At 41.9% G+C, this 16,302-nt stretch overlaps 1 protein-coding gene across 9 annotated transcripts in view; it reads right to left on the minus strand.

Moving 5' to 3' along the window:
- The window catches only part of FARS2 (phenylalanyl-tRNA synthetase 2, mitochondrial), a 237,803-nt gene that overhangs the window by 137,243 nt on the left and 84,258 nt on the right, over window positions 1-16,302 (minus strand). The window lies entirely within an intron of this gene.

Genomic DNA, 16,302 nt, shown 5'->3' on the forward strand with positions numbered 1-16,302 from the left:
TCAGAGAATCTGACTGTCACTTGAGACTGTGGTAAGCACCTAGCAAGGAGTAGGTGCATCATAAATTTATTAATGTGCCATTGTTTATTGTTCTAGCTTCTAGAAGCTCCAATAACATCTTGGGTGTAGGACAATGCATTTAGTTCAATTAAAAATCCCTAAAGCTTTTTTGTATTAAGTTTTAAGCTACCAGAAGTATCCGTCGATTTTAGAACATCCCCTCCTCTTACAAGGTCTTCTCAAGGATGAACCTAGAAAGGCTATACCAGTTTTCCTTCATTTGAAACCTCTGGAGATACAGGTCATGCATTTCTTTGCCAGGAGAAAACAAACAAACAAACAAAACCCCAACATTTTCCCCACCTTCCCGCTGTTAAATGCAGCTTCTACAAAGATTTTTGGTCTACAGGAGCAAACAGATTGCCAATGCAGTATCCTTGCAGATCACCTAATGAATGGGTGATCAATAAAAACCCCCAAACCTAACAAAACATAGAAATCATTTAAGCCAAAGGGAGAAAGAGTTAAAAGTGGTTTAAATGACAGTGTACATGCCAGGACTGATCTCTGGGCATTTTTCACTAATACTATCATATCAATACAAAAAGTGCTGGGTTTCATGCTCCTTAAGAGCCCTATAGCCTCAAACTCCTATTAGTTTGGAACCTGAGGGATTTTATATTACATATGTCACTGAAAGTAAAAGTCTCAAATGAACTTTTCAAAACTTAGGTAAAAAGCAAAATTAAACATTATTTTCAACCTGCTGGTGCAGCAAGCAGGGGAAGACCCTTGGGCAGTTCCTGTACATATGATTCTATGGCGTAGTCAATGGGAAAGCCAGTCAGAATATGGGACAGCACTGCTGTATTTTTTAAGTAAGGGCAATTCAGTCATATCAATTTAAAAAGTATGTTATAGAAGCAAAACCTGACTGCTACTTATCTATCAGTTAACTGATCTGCAAATCACAACTTCAATTCTGCACTTTGTTTTTATTAAAGTTACTATTCTTTTCCATCTTTAAAGAGATTAAGTGCAGCTCTTTTGCTTCATTCACATCTTACAAAGGGCTCAGCTGCAGAGCTTCATCCTCTCCAACACCTGCACCTCACCTCTTTTGTCTAGCAACTTCAACCCCCAAGCAGGTGGATGTGAATCTTCCTAAAGTCATGTATATGAATACCTCTGAAGTCTCAAAGCCTCCCTTTCTCATTCAAGTTTGACAGAATTCTCCTTTTTGCTGCCCAGCTCTTTTGGTTGCCTTTTTTTTTTTTTACATTGATGATTTGGTATGATGCTACAGTACTCTGGGTCAGATCATGGTATTTTACAGCAGCTCCTTGAGACCGTCCAAGGAAGAGCAAAGAACACAGGAGTGGAAAAGAAGTCCTGTCCTCATATACTGTCACACAGGATGATAAAATCATTCAGGAGGGATGGAACCTCAAGATGTCATCTAATACAGCCATGTGAGTATTTACATACTACTGTTTCTCTTGGGCTGATCCACCAAACAGTGGCATAAAATCTGTCCTTAATAAAGTGAGTTTTTAAAGCTTTCTTTAATTCAAGGTGTTTTAGAAACAACATTCAGGAAATGTGATCTTTCAACCCTCACTATGGCTTACAATGAAAAAAAAATCAAAACATTTCATAAAAAAAGGTGATTCAGTATTTCAGAAATATCTGTGTTATTAGAAACATTTTCTCAGAAATCAACCATATTCTTTTAGAGGTTAAAATTTTGAATAAAAGTAACTTTTTCAGCTCAAACCAACATTTTAATAAGAAAATCCATAAGCAGTCCTAAACCTTGCCCTGACAACAAGTGTTTGCACCTAGTGGAAGCTGTGCATGTTTGGATGCATACATGTTTCTGCTGATGTTTTGCAGCAAAGCCCTTTGGGGGCCACTTATTCTTCTCTGTGGGCCTTCCAGCATCATTACATCTGTCAATCCAAAAATCCAAGCCAAGCCTGGCTGCCAGGCAATCAAGAGCACGTGCACACAGACACAGACTAATCGATACAGTTTTGACTGTAATTCCTTTATGAACAAAAGTAAAATACTAATTTACTCAAAAACTCAGGCTGCAGAATATTCTCCCCCATGATCTGAACTTTTTGCTCTTACACCTGCCTGGCCTTCTTAGGATGAACAAATATTTGTAGCTGATAGCTCAATGAATTATCACAGGGCAAGTAATGTTGTAACAGCTACCAGAAAATGATGGTAAAAAGGATGACAGACATAACAGACAGACCTGTAATCTTCAAAGCAGTTTTACATGGGAACAAACAAAATCATCCAGGCCACTCATGACTTGTCAGTTAATAATGCAATCACTTCTAATACTGCACTGTAGTACAAGCCAAACATTTATTCTGTGAGTCTTCTGGCAAAACTGTATGAACAACAATACCCCTCCTCTAAACATGACATTTTTATTTCATGCTGTACGTGAATTAATTGAAATTCAAATTCAAATGCTTTCTGCATGCACAGTTGGAAGCTTGTCCTGTCTCCTAGCAAAGCGTGAGCTCTAGCAACCAAACACTACCATGCTAAGTTGTCAGATAAGCTAGGAAGGAAATTCCAAATAAATTATTTTCAAGGCACTGTCTTTATTTTAAGCAAGGAAGAAGTGTTTATGCAGTGAGTCCTTAGCTACAGACAAGCCTTCTTATGAAGGAAGAACTCATGCCAACATAAAACTTCATTTATTGCTAGATATGAAAAAAAGAAAAAATGCATAATGGAAAGAATGTCTTCCACCTGAAGCAGCTCTTAGGCCATGTGATACAGGGGCTGTAGTGTGACATTACCACTAAAACTGAGCCAAAAGTTTATTTCAATATGTTCTACCTGTCTCTACCTAAATGCCAACAAAGCTGGAGGGGAAGCCAAAGTTGCTGCTCGTGTGGGAGGCAAATCTGCTGCACCAGTGGGGGGAAAGCTGAGCTGGGGCTGGTAGAGGAGGTCCTTGTGCCTGCTGAGGAGCATGAAGGGATAGAGGAGGGAAGTGCTGAAGTGTAGGCTAGATTTCTCTTTTCTATGTCGCAAGCACAAATCAGGACTGGAGGAAACAGTCATGATGAGGAGAGAGGGCTGCAAACCTACTCCCCTTGCATGTAATCAGAACATAAACTGCACTTAATGGTGGTCATAAGGGTGAGATACTCATCCCCTTCTTATCTCCCCCTGCTCCCCAGGAATCTGTCCATCAGCAACAAGTACTCTAGTTTTAGAGCAACTGTTTGCTAACCCATTAAAACCAATCTGCAGCAAGCAGACAGGCCTGAAAAGGAAATAAACTACCTACTCATTTAAAGTAAGAGTGAAATCTTTACCTAGATAATACCATAACTGCATTGACTGTAGGATAGAAGAAACACCAGCCATTGCCCTTACTATTTTGAACCAATTTATTTGAGAGGATATTTTCCAAGAATAAGCAGTCAAATAAAACAGTAATTGATTTAATCTCCTGTTTAATGTTGCAATTGTTTTCACCCTTAGCCTGCAAGGCATGGAATAAATGGGAGCACAACTGAGAAAGTGTGTCTGGACAAAGAATCCACAGTTTGAAAAAACTGGATAACTGGAGAGGACCAAACTGCAAGACCATAATGCTAAAATGGAAGCTCTCAGAGAAAAAAGAAGGAGTTTAATAAGATTAAGATTATAGAAGTAAATTAACGGTCAACTGAAAATTACCCATCCTCAATAAAAGTCACAAACACTAATTAGCTTGTGTATTTCCAGCAAGTTGACTTTAAAGAACTTTGTTGTGGAATTATTTTTAAAACACTAACATATTACTCACACAGAACTTGTGTTCCCTGACAAACATTTGATCATTAAAGGTGTCAAAATCAGATAGGGACCTTCTTGCAGGTTATCAGTCTGATAGCAAAATTATTTTTCTCTTTCTTAAACAAAAAATAATAGAAGTATTTAAAATACAACATGATATTTTAGCAGATGAAAACAGTCTCAGCTTTGGTCCCTTCTGGGATATTTTTTTCCTTTGTAGAGAAGAAAGTAAGCTAGTAATTACAACATGCAGCTCTAAGACCAATTAACAATCTGCAACATGCCCCACTTCTTTTATCCTCCACTGCTAACGCTACAGGCAGCATTAGCTGTCTAATAAATAGGTGAGCACTGCTTAACACTTCGCAAGGTTTCAGCATTTCTCTTCACCCCTGGCATCAATTCTCTCACTCCCTTGGCTATTAGCAGATCAGTCTGGCAGTATGCAGATGCTGTTCTGTTGTGTGCTCCAAGACGTGCACTGCCTTTAGGCTCCCTTGGGCTATGAAAGGCAGGTGGCTTATTCATGTTCTGAAGAAAAAGCTTCACTAATGGCCTTGCAAAGGTCTCCAAGAGATATTTTTTTCCTAGTTAATCAGCCAGACAAAAAATTTACTTCTGCTTAGGAAGGGTGGATATTTGTAAGGCAGCTATGAGTAGGAAAGGGCAAATGTTAAAAGTATTTTTACTATACTTGCATTTTGTGAGAGCTAAACAGTTCCATGGTAAGCACAATGCAATGTGAGGAAATATTAAAACTGAACATGCTCCATGTATCAGGCTATACAGGGACAAAGTACACAAGCATTGGTCCTATACAAAACCCTGAACTGGATTAGCAACTGCAGGTTTTTATGCTTCAAATATACATGCCAAGCACCTATTTCAAGGCTGCAGTATTTGGGTTCTTTCTTCTTGGGATAATTATGGAGGTGTACAGCTAATACAAAAGCAGGCAGGTGAATTGCCTAGTGCTCACTAGTACCACATGATACTGCTGCCATCAGGAAAATCTGTACAGGCAGGTCTGTTTCTTCTAAGATTCCTGCTGGGCACTATATGAATAAGCATGACATAGATGCTTTCTTTGCCTGTAATAAAGAATTCATACCCACACAAAATTGACTAGCTTGTCATGGTGTGACAGAACGCACAAAGAGAGTGTCTATCAAGGAGCATATCAGCTGAAAATCTGCATCCTACTTATCAATGTCTTCAGAAAGTTGTAGTATATGCAACTTGAAAATCTAAAGTATATACTGACTTTTATATTATATGCTCCCTGCAAGTTGAGTAACAGCAGTTTTTCCATAATAAAACCAGATATGAATATGCCAGGCTTTTCAGTCAAATACATTAATTAGTTATGCCTATTAACATAAGTAAAAACAAATAGCTCACGATAAATCATTTATCTTTCCTCTCCACTTCTTTAGTCATCCAATTCCACATACACATTTTAAGAAAGGCTAGTACTAACACCCACAGTCTTTATTTGGATGTTATCTGTAGAAAACATTTTTTGCACTTCCAAAAAATAGGAAGAGTTTGTGTGTGCATGTACTCAAATATATAAACATATACAGACACATAAATAAACACATATTTACATGCTTTCTATATATTGCCTGCTTTTTTACAACCATTTCAAAGGAATAAAAAATGGTAACTTTGTTCTCAATTTACCTTAATAGAAACATTATTGAAAAAAGATCAGGTTTTGGCTGTTTTGTCTAGTCTGCTCTCTTCCTCTGTTGGCTAAAGAAAAAGAGAACTTTGTGAAAGTCACTAGCTGGGAACCTAATCCTTTACACTGGCTTGCTACATCCCAAAAGTATCATAAGTGCACCATGCAACCCTTGCGTAAAATATGATCTCTGCCTTTTCATTCACCCCATCTCCATCCACCCTTGTAGATCATATTCTACACTTGTAGATACAATAGTGTCCACAGATCATGAAATCAGTCTCTTAAAAATAGACCATATGGAATTGTTCTGCACTACCACAAGGCATAGCAGTGTCATCCTTTAGTCTTTGTTTCACATAGCAAAAAATTGCTTTAATTACCACCAAATTGATGCCCAAAAGAAGATAAGAAAACAATCTTCTCCAAATAGAGAAATCTTGAGGTGGCAGACTAAGAGAGGTGATCCTGCCCCTCTACTCTGCTCTAGTGAGACCCCATCTGCAGCGCTGCATCCAGCTCTCGGGTGCCAACCACAGGAAGGACATGGACCTGTTGGAGTGAGTCTAGAGGAGGCCACAGAGATGATTAAAGGGATGGGGCACCTCTCCTATGAGGAAAGGCTGAAAGAATTGGGATTGTTCAGCCAGGAAAGGAGAAGGCTTTGGGGTGACCTAATTTCAGCCTTCCAGTCCATGAAGGGAACTTAAGGAAAGATGGAGAGGGACTTTTACAAGGAGTTGTAGTGACAGCAAAGGGGGAATGGATTCAAACTAAAAGAGAGTAGGTTTAGATTAGCTATTAGGAAGAAATTCTTTGCTTTCAGGGTGGAAGAGACACTGGCACAGGTTGTCCAGAGGAGTTGTGGAAGTCCTGTCCTGGAAGTGTTCAAGGCCGCTTGGGATGGGGCTTTGAGCAACCTGGTCTAGTGGAAGGTGTCCCTGCCCATGGCATGGGGGCTGGAACTAGATGATCTTTCAGGTCCCTTCCAACCCAAACCATTCTACGACTGTGTGAATCTATGTCTCCTTACTTCCTACACAGTTCAAATTCTCCTTGAATCAATAGCAATAATCCAGCAACCCAAAGTCCAGAAAACAGAACTTACCGGGAAAGGCACTGCCAAATGCTGGTATGTCTTTATTGGCTTCCAGAGTGGAGTTGGCTTGCAACTAACAGTGAGTGCACAGCCTAAAGGTAACACACCACTGTTAAATACAGGCACCCATATTTGGGTCAACAAATATCCTCCTCTCCACTGCTCTTCATAGGATGGCCAAGCTACAGGTATGTTAACAGTGCCACAAGCCTTTGGAATCTGCATCCATATATTTCATAAAAGAACTATTAACACTGCACCAACAGAAGCATGGTGTTTTCTTCACACATTCACTCCAGTGCTTATTCTTGTCACTTTACTGTCACTTCTCCCTCTGAGAGGAATATTTAACATTCAGGTGGGTACCCAAATAGTGTTTTGCAGCCAAAACTCAAAGAGAAAAAAATTTAAAAGTAAAATTTAGGTTCAGTTAAGGGGAGGAGAGGGGAAAGAAGAATGTGAACACTTTATCAACTGTTTTAATTCCAAAGTTTTGGGGCTTTTTTCCTCGTGCACTGCTTCCCCTTGTGCTGACTCAGAAAAATGCTTGGATTATTACAATCTTTTTGACACTGGATTATCTTAAGTAATTCTATTCTCACCACCACACTGAGATAATTTTCAGTACTTGGGGCATTGCACTGTTCCTATCCAGTTCCATGTATGCAAAGGGAAATGAAAACACATATTGGGGCAGAAGAGGGAGATGATGAAAAAAAGAATTATTCCTCTTTGCCGATCATGACTCAAACATCATCTAGGGATGAAATACCCTCATTGAAAAGGTCAGAAGCTCAATGCTTCAGGTTTGGGTACCAGGGAGTTCACCATCTCACCCTCGAGTTCTGTGCACTCAGAACACTCCCTCTCCTGTTGGCAGGCCTCTTACCTCATTTCCATTCCAAACTGATCTCTTCTGCCAGTGAGCAAACATGGGTTTGATTTGTACATTGATCCAAGCGATCACCACGTGCACACACTCCACCACGCTCCTTGACCCCACACCCACATGCACAAAATGCTTACCGATGCTCTCGCCCGGGACCTTGACACGGCGCGCAAGCACTGCCACGTGCGGAGCGTTCACTCGTAACTTCCAAGTGTGCCAACAGCACACACTTACGGAGGTTGTAACTGCACAAGGCAGCTTGTTAACCACACTTAAGCTGGTCTCACTCTATTTATAATGCAGGCACAGCAAATCAGTCTGATGAATCTTAATTAAATTTAAGTAAATTTTGATTGGTGTAAAATGTAGTGTGCATTTGGCCAATGGAATACCTAGTGTAAGAAGCCCGAAGCAGTAATGTTTTAATGCATCATACCCCTGTGATTTGACGTCTCAGAGTAAACAAAACAAAGTTTGCTTCAAAAGTGCACCTCAAATCACCTCATACTTTCCTCCTAGCAATGTACTCAACTATTGGTGTTATGTTAATAGAGTCTACATAAATGGTCTCCTAATCACTTGATAAATTGCTTCATAAAGAAGTAACTTCCATAGTTGTCAATTAGTTATATAATCAGCAAGTATTTGCTATCCATCAAACAGCAGCAGATTCAACTGCAAAACACCACACTGTACCAGGGGAACAGGGGAGCAGGGAGAAGATAAGAGAAGAAATTAAATTAATATTATTAGCATTTCATGTCACCTGTACAGACAGTATTTTGATACTGATGTAAAGTCAGTTTTATTCCTGCTGCCCAGCAGAGCTACTCATCCCCTGCTAAAAGTTTATAATACACTCAGCTCCTCTTCTGGGCTGCCAGAAGATATGAGCAGATCAGAACCTAAAACTGATCTTACCACGACAAAAGAAATTTAAAAAAAAAAAACAAATCACCATCACCAAAAACAACCCCAAAAGAAACGCTTTTCCTATTGTTTTGGACAATCAAACTATTGCCAGACCAGACCTAGTGTCCACTGCTTACTACACATCTTTCCAGCACCAGCATTTGGTGATACATGGTTTTAAACCCTCCCCATTCAAAATACTTTTGGTTAGTATTTCCCTGGAAATTTTACATAGATGACAAAAAAAAAAAAAAATTAACTGCAACCAAATCTGGATACGGACCCCAGATGCAAAAAGATATAAAGTGGGTGAAATGACTGGAAGACTGAAAGACACAATGAAAGAAGCAGTTCTGACTGAAATCTCCCATTTGGCTTAATTTCAGCTATGATGTCCAATACTACTGCTGAGGGTGAGGCTGAGATTCTGACTAGAACTTACTGCAAATCTTCTGGTGTGCTGGAGGTACAAGACCTAGTTTCTCCAGACCTTCACTTAGGACTTTTCTAGCAGTGAATAGGGCATCCACTCTGTCCACATTGCAGTGTGATACCTCTGCACAGAAACAGATGCAGGAAGCAAAATTCACATCCTTTAGTTTCATGCACCTACCCCTGAACAATCTTTTGAAAGCCACATTGTCAGCAGAAAGACAAGGTTCCCTAGGGCACTGAATTACGTATCAAGGCCACCGATATCTTTAGTGCCCACTTACTTCACAGGACCTACTCATTTCTTTGCGGTTAAGCCCACAGGTCAGAACAGGAGTACAGGTTGTGTTCTGTGGCAACAACAGGACAAGAACCATTACTGTAAAAGATGGTTCAGCTATACTTCATTCTGTGTTCTCCTGTTACTGATAATAGAGGACTCTGGAGAAAAACCTTGACAGTATAGACAAGCAGGGATTTTATTTATTTTCAATGGAAACACTTATGCCTTTAAGCCACCTTGTTACGTATGCCACATGTTTTCACTAAGAATTGAAAAGTCAGGAAAGGTCTGACACTTAGACTAGCAATCTGAGCACTAAAAATAATGTTAAGCATTGCAGACCACAGTGTTAACATGAGGCAGTAAAACTGAATCTTTACAACATGACTAGGTACATCTCGAGTCGACTTGAGCTCAAAGTTACAATGAATTCTTTAGAGATTACAAAATAAAGACAAGAAAGAACGGATGATGAGAAAAGAAGAGAGAGGCCTGCAGCAGCTACAGGCAAAATTAAACTGTGGCTAGTTCAATCCATTAAGCAGCATTTGCCACTTTGTGAAATGAGAGACTTGTGAGGGAGCAGGCACAGCAACAGTGCTGTAAGCAAACTACCTTTCCTGTGCTAGAATGGGCACACAGTTGGCTAATTTCAGCAGATTGTCTACTGATAACACACTGTCTCTCCTTCAAGGCTTTAGCAGCTTATGGCAAACATTGGTGCTTCTTTTCCCTTAAAAGCCTTAATCTTTCAAAAATTCTGTGCCAGATCTTCTACACCTGCCCTCTCAGGTTCATGCACCAGACCTTCTTCCATTTCCAGTCTGGAAAGTAACATAACATTGAAACACTACAAAAGTGTTGCTTTTGCTTTCTCAAAATAAAATCATGAGCACAATGAGAACCACCAATGAATGTGCACTCAATTTTACCCAATGGCAACATAAATGCACGAGCAAAGCATTACTTGTGTGTCTGCATGTCTGGCTGGCTGGATAGACAGGCAGGACTAGATCTACCCATTGAGAATACTGGGTGAACAAACATTTATTGAGAATTACTCAGCTGTGATACAGAAGGGGATTCATGGCATGGTGCATCTGGACTCTGCTCGTTTTTTATGAGATAATTGCGCCACGGACTACCTCAAACACAGCATGACTGAAGGATTTGCCTTTTAAATTTAAGAACATGGAACGGACAGGAATTAAATCCGTCATGCCTCTGTGTAGCACACAATGGAGGAAGAATATAAATAAACAGGCAACCAGAATGGTGCAATAAGAACAGGATTAATCCAAGTGTGATTAATTCAGTGTCAGATTAAAATTGATAGTGCCAGCTGTATCGGGTCCATTCTGCCACATTATTCTCGCCTGTCATTTTTTTTTTTTTTGTCCATCTTCTTCCCATTTCCTTGGTGGATAAACCTGCAAGAGAGTTAATTGTCACATACATGGATTTAATCACATTGTCCACACTGTTTGGGGGCCTTGCCTTCAGCGATCCATGACTAATTGTTGTGGTAATTTTTCAATCATTAACAGCACCGCATATGCTGCGGACAAATCCCACGGCACCCACTAAAGCCCCGGCGGCCAGCGGCGCACACGGCTCCATCAAAGCCCCGCGGCCCGGCCGCCGCCCCCCTCGCCCATCGCCGGCTGCCTCCCGCCCTCGGGGGCGAGCTCGGCGCTGGTACTGCTGCCTTTAAGGAGGCAGCGCTGCCAAAGGGAGGGAGGGGAGGGGTGGGGGACGAAGAAGGACATTAGAACGCCATCTGGGAGGGCTGGCGGGGCTCTCGCTGTCCGCCCGGCGCCCGCAGCTGCCGCCCCGTTCCCCCCAGAGCCGCCGCGGGTGCGCCGGTGGGACGGGAGCGGCCCCGGGGGAGCCCTAGGGCGGATGGAGGCACGGCTCTGATCACCTCCTCAACCCGGCGAACCCACCCGCCTTTCCCGTCTCCGGTAATTACACGCGTTTCATAAGGCACAAAAAGGCGAGCCAAAAGCTCCCCTCCTGCTTCAAAGCCAAGTAACAACCAGAACGTAACAAATCGCTGCACCAGCAGCCCTGCAGCAGCAGGGAGGACCAGCGCCACGGCGCCTCGGAGGGAACCGCGAGGATTCTACAAACGTGCCGCTGCCTGTCCAAGCTACATGAACCAAGTGACCCCAGCTCAGATGGCAAAGAGCTCGTCTGGGGAATGAGGCGGCCGGCATTCCCAGTCACCTTCTGACTTCTTGTTCCCGGAGCAATTTATTCACTGACGGAGGTGTACGACACCCTCCAATGGTGTACGCCTGGGTCCCTGCAAAAAACAGGGGGGGGTTGCAGCTTGGAATGGACCGATTGGACAATGTCATGTTCTCCTCTCCCTCACCACCCCGTTTTCAAACACATTAACATATTAAGCAGTTTTATGCGCCTGGGACGTCACACTTATAGATGAGGCATATCAGCATCCTCAAAGAAGGCTTGAAGCGGGAAGGAAAAAATCAGATGAGATTCTGCAGCATCTCTGCCTTGAAGAGACCACTTTAAAACAAGGTGGCATTTCAGCAGTCACCCAGGTGGCTTTAGAAAACGCTGATAGAACACTTCATTATTGAAAGCTACGATAGTAGCAATAGTGACTATCGAAATATAAATGCAGGCAAAGGAGGGGGAGAAAAAAGGAAAAAAAAAGAGAAAAATAAGAATTAAGAGCAAAACAAGGCAGGATTACACAAAGGCAGGATCCTCTTTGCTCCCTCTGAGTGGAGGAGCGAGAATCCCCAGCTACACAAGGGAGTAAACAACAGCATTCTAGACTTCGCTTCTCAATCAAGCCATAAAGAAGCAAAGGGAGGGAAAAATCCCGTCCTTGCCACAAGTTTCTGGCAGTCACAGCACCAGCACTCTTATGCAATCGTTACATAAGTTGTGACAGGACCGGCGCCTTCCCCACTCCCTGCCCAGGCGCAGGACAGGCAGGGCACCCCCGCCTCCCCACCGCTGCATCACGCTCTCATCTGCTCACCCCGGGGCTGCTGATGCAGGGTGATGCACAAATACAGAATAATCCTCTGCACTTTTTATTCTTTTTGACATCTTTCTCCCACCATCCATGAGTTGCTTTCTGCAAGGGTGGGGGAGCACTTAGTGGCACACAACAGATATAACCTTTCTTGCTTTTTTTCTCCTCGCTCCTTATCCCAGAGAATACTGCCCTCTCAAACCAAAGGAAAGGGTGCCAACATGTAAATAGTTTCTTAAATAATTTCTGCACGTAGCAGCGTTGCTGCTATTACCACACTGCATTGAGTCGGTGTCACTGACAGAAGAACCACATGAAGTTTATGGAACCGCCTATAGCCTACCAGAGATGACAAAAGATCCCAGCAATGGCAGATGGCATGTGAATCACTGCACAGGCAATTAGCAGCTAGCTGACGGATTTTGACGTGCTGGGGAGGACAGAGGGGGTTTTCTCTGCTCCTAGCAGTTCTCACCAGAGGGGATGGAAATAGGCATTAGTCTCACTTTGCCCCCACAGTCTTTGCAACCACTCTTGCTGGGTTTGAGGCTGCTGTATTGCTAGGTACTTATAAGCATCCAGCGTAGAAAGATTTGCAGCAGCAATAAAAATGCTGTATTTTTACCTTGATGAGATCAAGTCACAGCTGCTGCAAAGCAGAGTGTTTTAGGGAGAGTAAAAAAATAAAAAGCACAAAAAACCCACCTATGCAGCAAAGGACCACAGCCACCAAGCCAAGTGCTGGGAAAACATTACAGTGCTGTAAACAGTGATTGAAAATGCATCAAAAACATCAAATGCTTCTAAGCTACAATGACAAATGTATTCTGAAACTGTTCAAGTTGGATACCTCTCAAAATGAATTTTTATGGTAGACAACGGTCCTAAATTTTGATCAGAGAGCTAATGCAGAACCCTTCGGCATGAGCCTAGTCAGCATATATCTTTATCTTCAAGTCAGTAAAAAGAATAATATAAAAATGTACCAGTAAAATAATGCCCAGCAAAAGTCTCCTCTGTGTGGCTGCAGTGCAGACCTTGGATAACACTGAAGCAGGGACATTATTCTGAGCAGTCTGACTGACAGCGCTGTGAGCAGTAACACTCAGAAGGCCACTACCTTAAAAACCCAAGGTGACAACTTACATTAGTTTTTCTAACATTTTGTAGTTTGCTTGCTCATTAGTTGTCAGGTCAGTGCTAGTTTTTGTGAGCTCTGCACTGGAGGTTCTTTTCTGTAGTTTTTACTCATGCTCAGGAACAGTAATCCCTTTTGGGGGGCTCCTTGCACTGATGCAATTAATAGCATTTAAAAAACCCCCACCAGCCTCACAGCACAAATGCTCTGCCTCTGGAAGCACAGCATCTAAGTAACCCATTTTGCTGGAGGAAAAGCTTTACCAGCCATCATCAATACCTGGACTGAGCAAGGTTGTCCACTTAAGAAGGGCAGCATACCAGCCTGTATTTTTCCATCCCAAACTGGGCATGCTGGTAGGGATTCAGAAGAGGCCAGATGACGGTACCTTGCAAAAAGACAAGATGCTGACAGTAAGACTTTCATCAGCATCTTGCTTCCACATCAGATAGCTCTTCCTATGACCTGCTCAGTTTTGCATTTCCCAGGAGCCAGAGGCTGTGTCTATTTTCTGAAACCTGTGCTTCCAACATTGTTCCAGGCCTACAGCACACCATTCAGCATCTGCTTACAACTACCACTGGCATCCATGCCATGGGTTGCCCACTCCTCACTAAAATCCAAGGCTGGGCCACTCAAGTTCTACCAGCTAGAGATTTACTGACTACATTCACTGACTTCCCAGGCTGCTTTGCCCTTGCTTACTTGTCGGGGTCTCCTCCCCCCGCCATGTAGCCCTGAGGCGACACACGGGGTTTCCCTGCCCCTGGTCAGCCTCGTTCCCCATGGGTTGGTTTGTGTTTCCTGCGCGGGCAAAGGACCCTCGGGTCCCGACTGTAACAGTTCCTCGGCAGAGCCCGGCCATGCGGCTGGGGAAATAAACATCTCTGAAACATCTAGCAAGAATCCGTCTATATATATTTCTTTTCCACGGGACTCCTGGTTTGATATAGGCGTGTTGCAGTATCCCCACTGTAGCACTTACTGGCTTCCATTGCTAGGTATGACAGCATTTTGCAACTCCCGATCAAGCCTGAAGCAACAGTGAAAAGTCAATAGGTTATTATATCCCCATTTCATACACACGTAAATTGAAGAAGACTGTGAAATGCAACAGAAATGTTAAGTTCAAGCAAATGCTACTCAATGGTTTTAATACAGGTATCTGTCTTCCATGCAGTTAACTATGCAAGTTTTGTAAAGAAAGCAAACACCAAATCAAATTAATCACTTTTCAGCTGTAAGCATGCCTGTGCTCTAATCTTATTCAGTGCAGAAAAAGTGCTACATACTTTATGTACATGATTACTAATCACCAGGACAGAGACAAATGGTATATCACTATATGAAATTGCATACCATTCTGCAGATGGAACCAAGACTACAAATATATTTAGAATGTTTGAGAATTGATTTGAAGAGCTCGTAATTTTATCATATATCAGAACCTTCTACAACAGGAACAGATCTGAAGATCTGGCTGTTTTGGCATTTTGTCAGCTACTGAGACCAGAAGCTGTAATTATGCAATATGGCTACAGGTGATGTTTCAGCAGCTATAATTCACATAGCCAATGATCATCTTGGCACACAAGGAACGATACCCCATATACATCTTAATCTTTCCTAGTTTGACAGCAGTTAATCATATGAACTATAATGTAACACATGGAATTGGAGTGCCATTGAATTCCACATAAATTGTTAACATGCAGTTTCGGAGGATTTTCCAAACCTTTTCTAATGCATCAGTGCAAATGCACCAAGCCAATCACATGTTACAGGAAAGGAAAACAAGCCCTATATGTTGTCATATTAAAAAAAAGTCTTATGAATCTCAGGGAGTTCTCACATAACATTGGAACATACTGTAGTGAATGTTTGTTTTGATTCCTCCAGCTTAGAGCTTCTCAAATTTAAAAAAAAGGGGGAAAAAAGAAAAAAAAAAGAAAAAATCAAGGACTAGCAAGCTTTCTGAGCCAGAGATCAATGTTCAGAATTAATGGAAATGTTCAGAAAGGGATGCTGTAATGAAAAAGCACCAAAAGAAAAGAAACACATGATGCAAAGACTTACCTTCCAAGTGGAAGGTGATAAGGTAGCAGTAATGCTGCCCTTACTGAGGACAAACAACTGAGGAGGGCCAGCCTCTCTCTGAATGGATTGTAAGGTGACATGGGACAAATCACTAAATTGAGCTGTGTCACACTTTCCCCTTCTGTAAAATGTGCCTGATAATATAGCTTTTATAAAACTAAGGCATGCTGCTGAGAATTGATACATAGGAGCACCATTTTTATTACTGTCCAACAGAGGGTATCTAAGCAGGACAACAAAGACTGACCACATTTCTGTTACTGAGAATAGTCAGAAGCAGTGTTCCTCTCCATTATGTTTTCCCCACATGCCTTAAAAGCAAACAAAACCCCAACAAAACAACCAAGCACCACCAAAATACCAATGAGTTCATTGAACAGAGGTTTCAGATGGATGCACTTCAGCAGTTGAAGAAGACACACTGCTAGCATATCTATACATTACAGCTTTCTCAAAGCTATGGCACCTATAGGTATTCCAACTCTGGCTTGGCACTGAAGTATCATGTTGTAAGGGTATTTGCATGATGACCAACAGTAAAGTTTGAGGAGTTTTCAGTAAGATAAGACTCCCCTGCAGGAAGATTGAAGTCTAATAAGGTCAAGGGATAGCGGAAGAGGCATGCAAGGTCTTGGAAAAATATATCCCTTCTAAGCCATTAGACTTCACCGCTTTAGCTTGTGGTTTTTCAGATGACATGTCTGTATGAGAACAAAACTAAAATCCCCTAAACGTCATTTAGAAAAAAAACACCCAAAAAGAAAGATTGTGATTCCTCAAACATTTTTTCAGTTCTAGTTGCTACTGTGTCTTAAAACTTCAGCTGTCAAGAAACGGGTGCTTTATCTTTCTTATTCCCCACTTTCACCAGTGCTCAATTTCTCATACTTATTCCTAGCACAGCATTTTATTTCAATCTCACTCTTGGTC

Source organism: Aphelocoma coerulescens, chromosome 2 (genome assembly GCF_041296385.1).
Source record: "Aphelocoma coerulescens isolate FSJ_1873_10779 chromosome 2, UR_Acoe_1.0, whole genome shotgun sequence".
In the NCBI taxonomy this organism is placed as follows: Eukaryota; Metazoa; Chordata; class Aves; order Passeriformes; family Corvidae; genus Aphelocoma; species Aphelocoma coerulescens.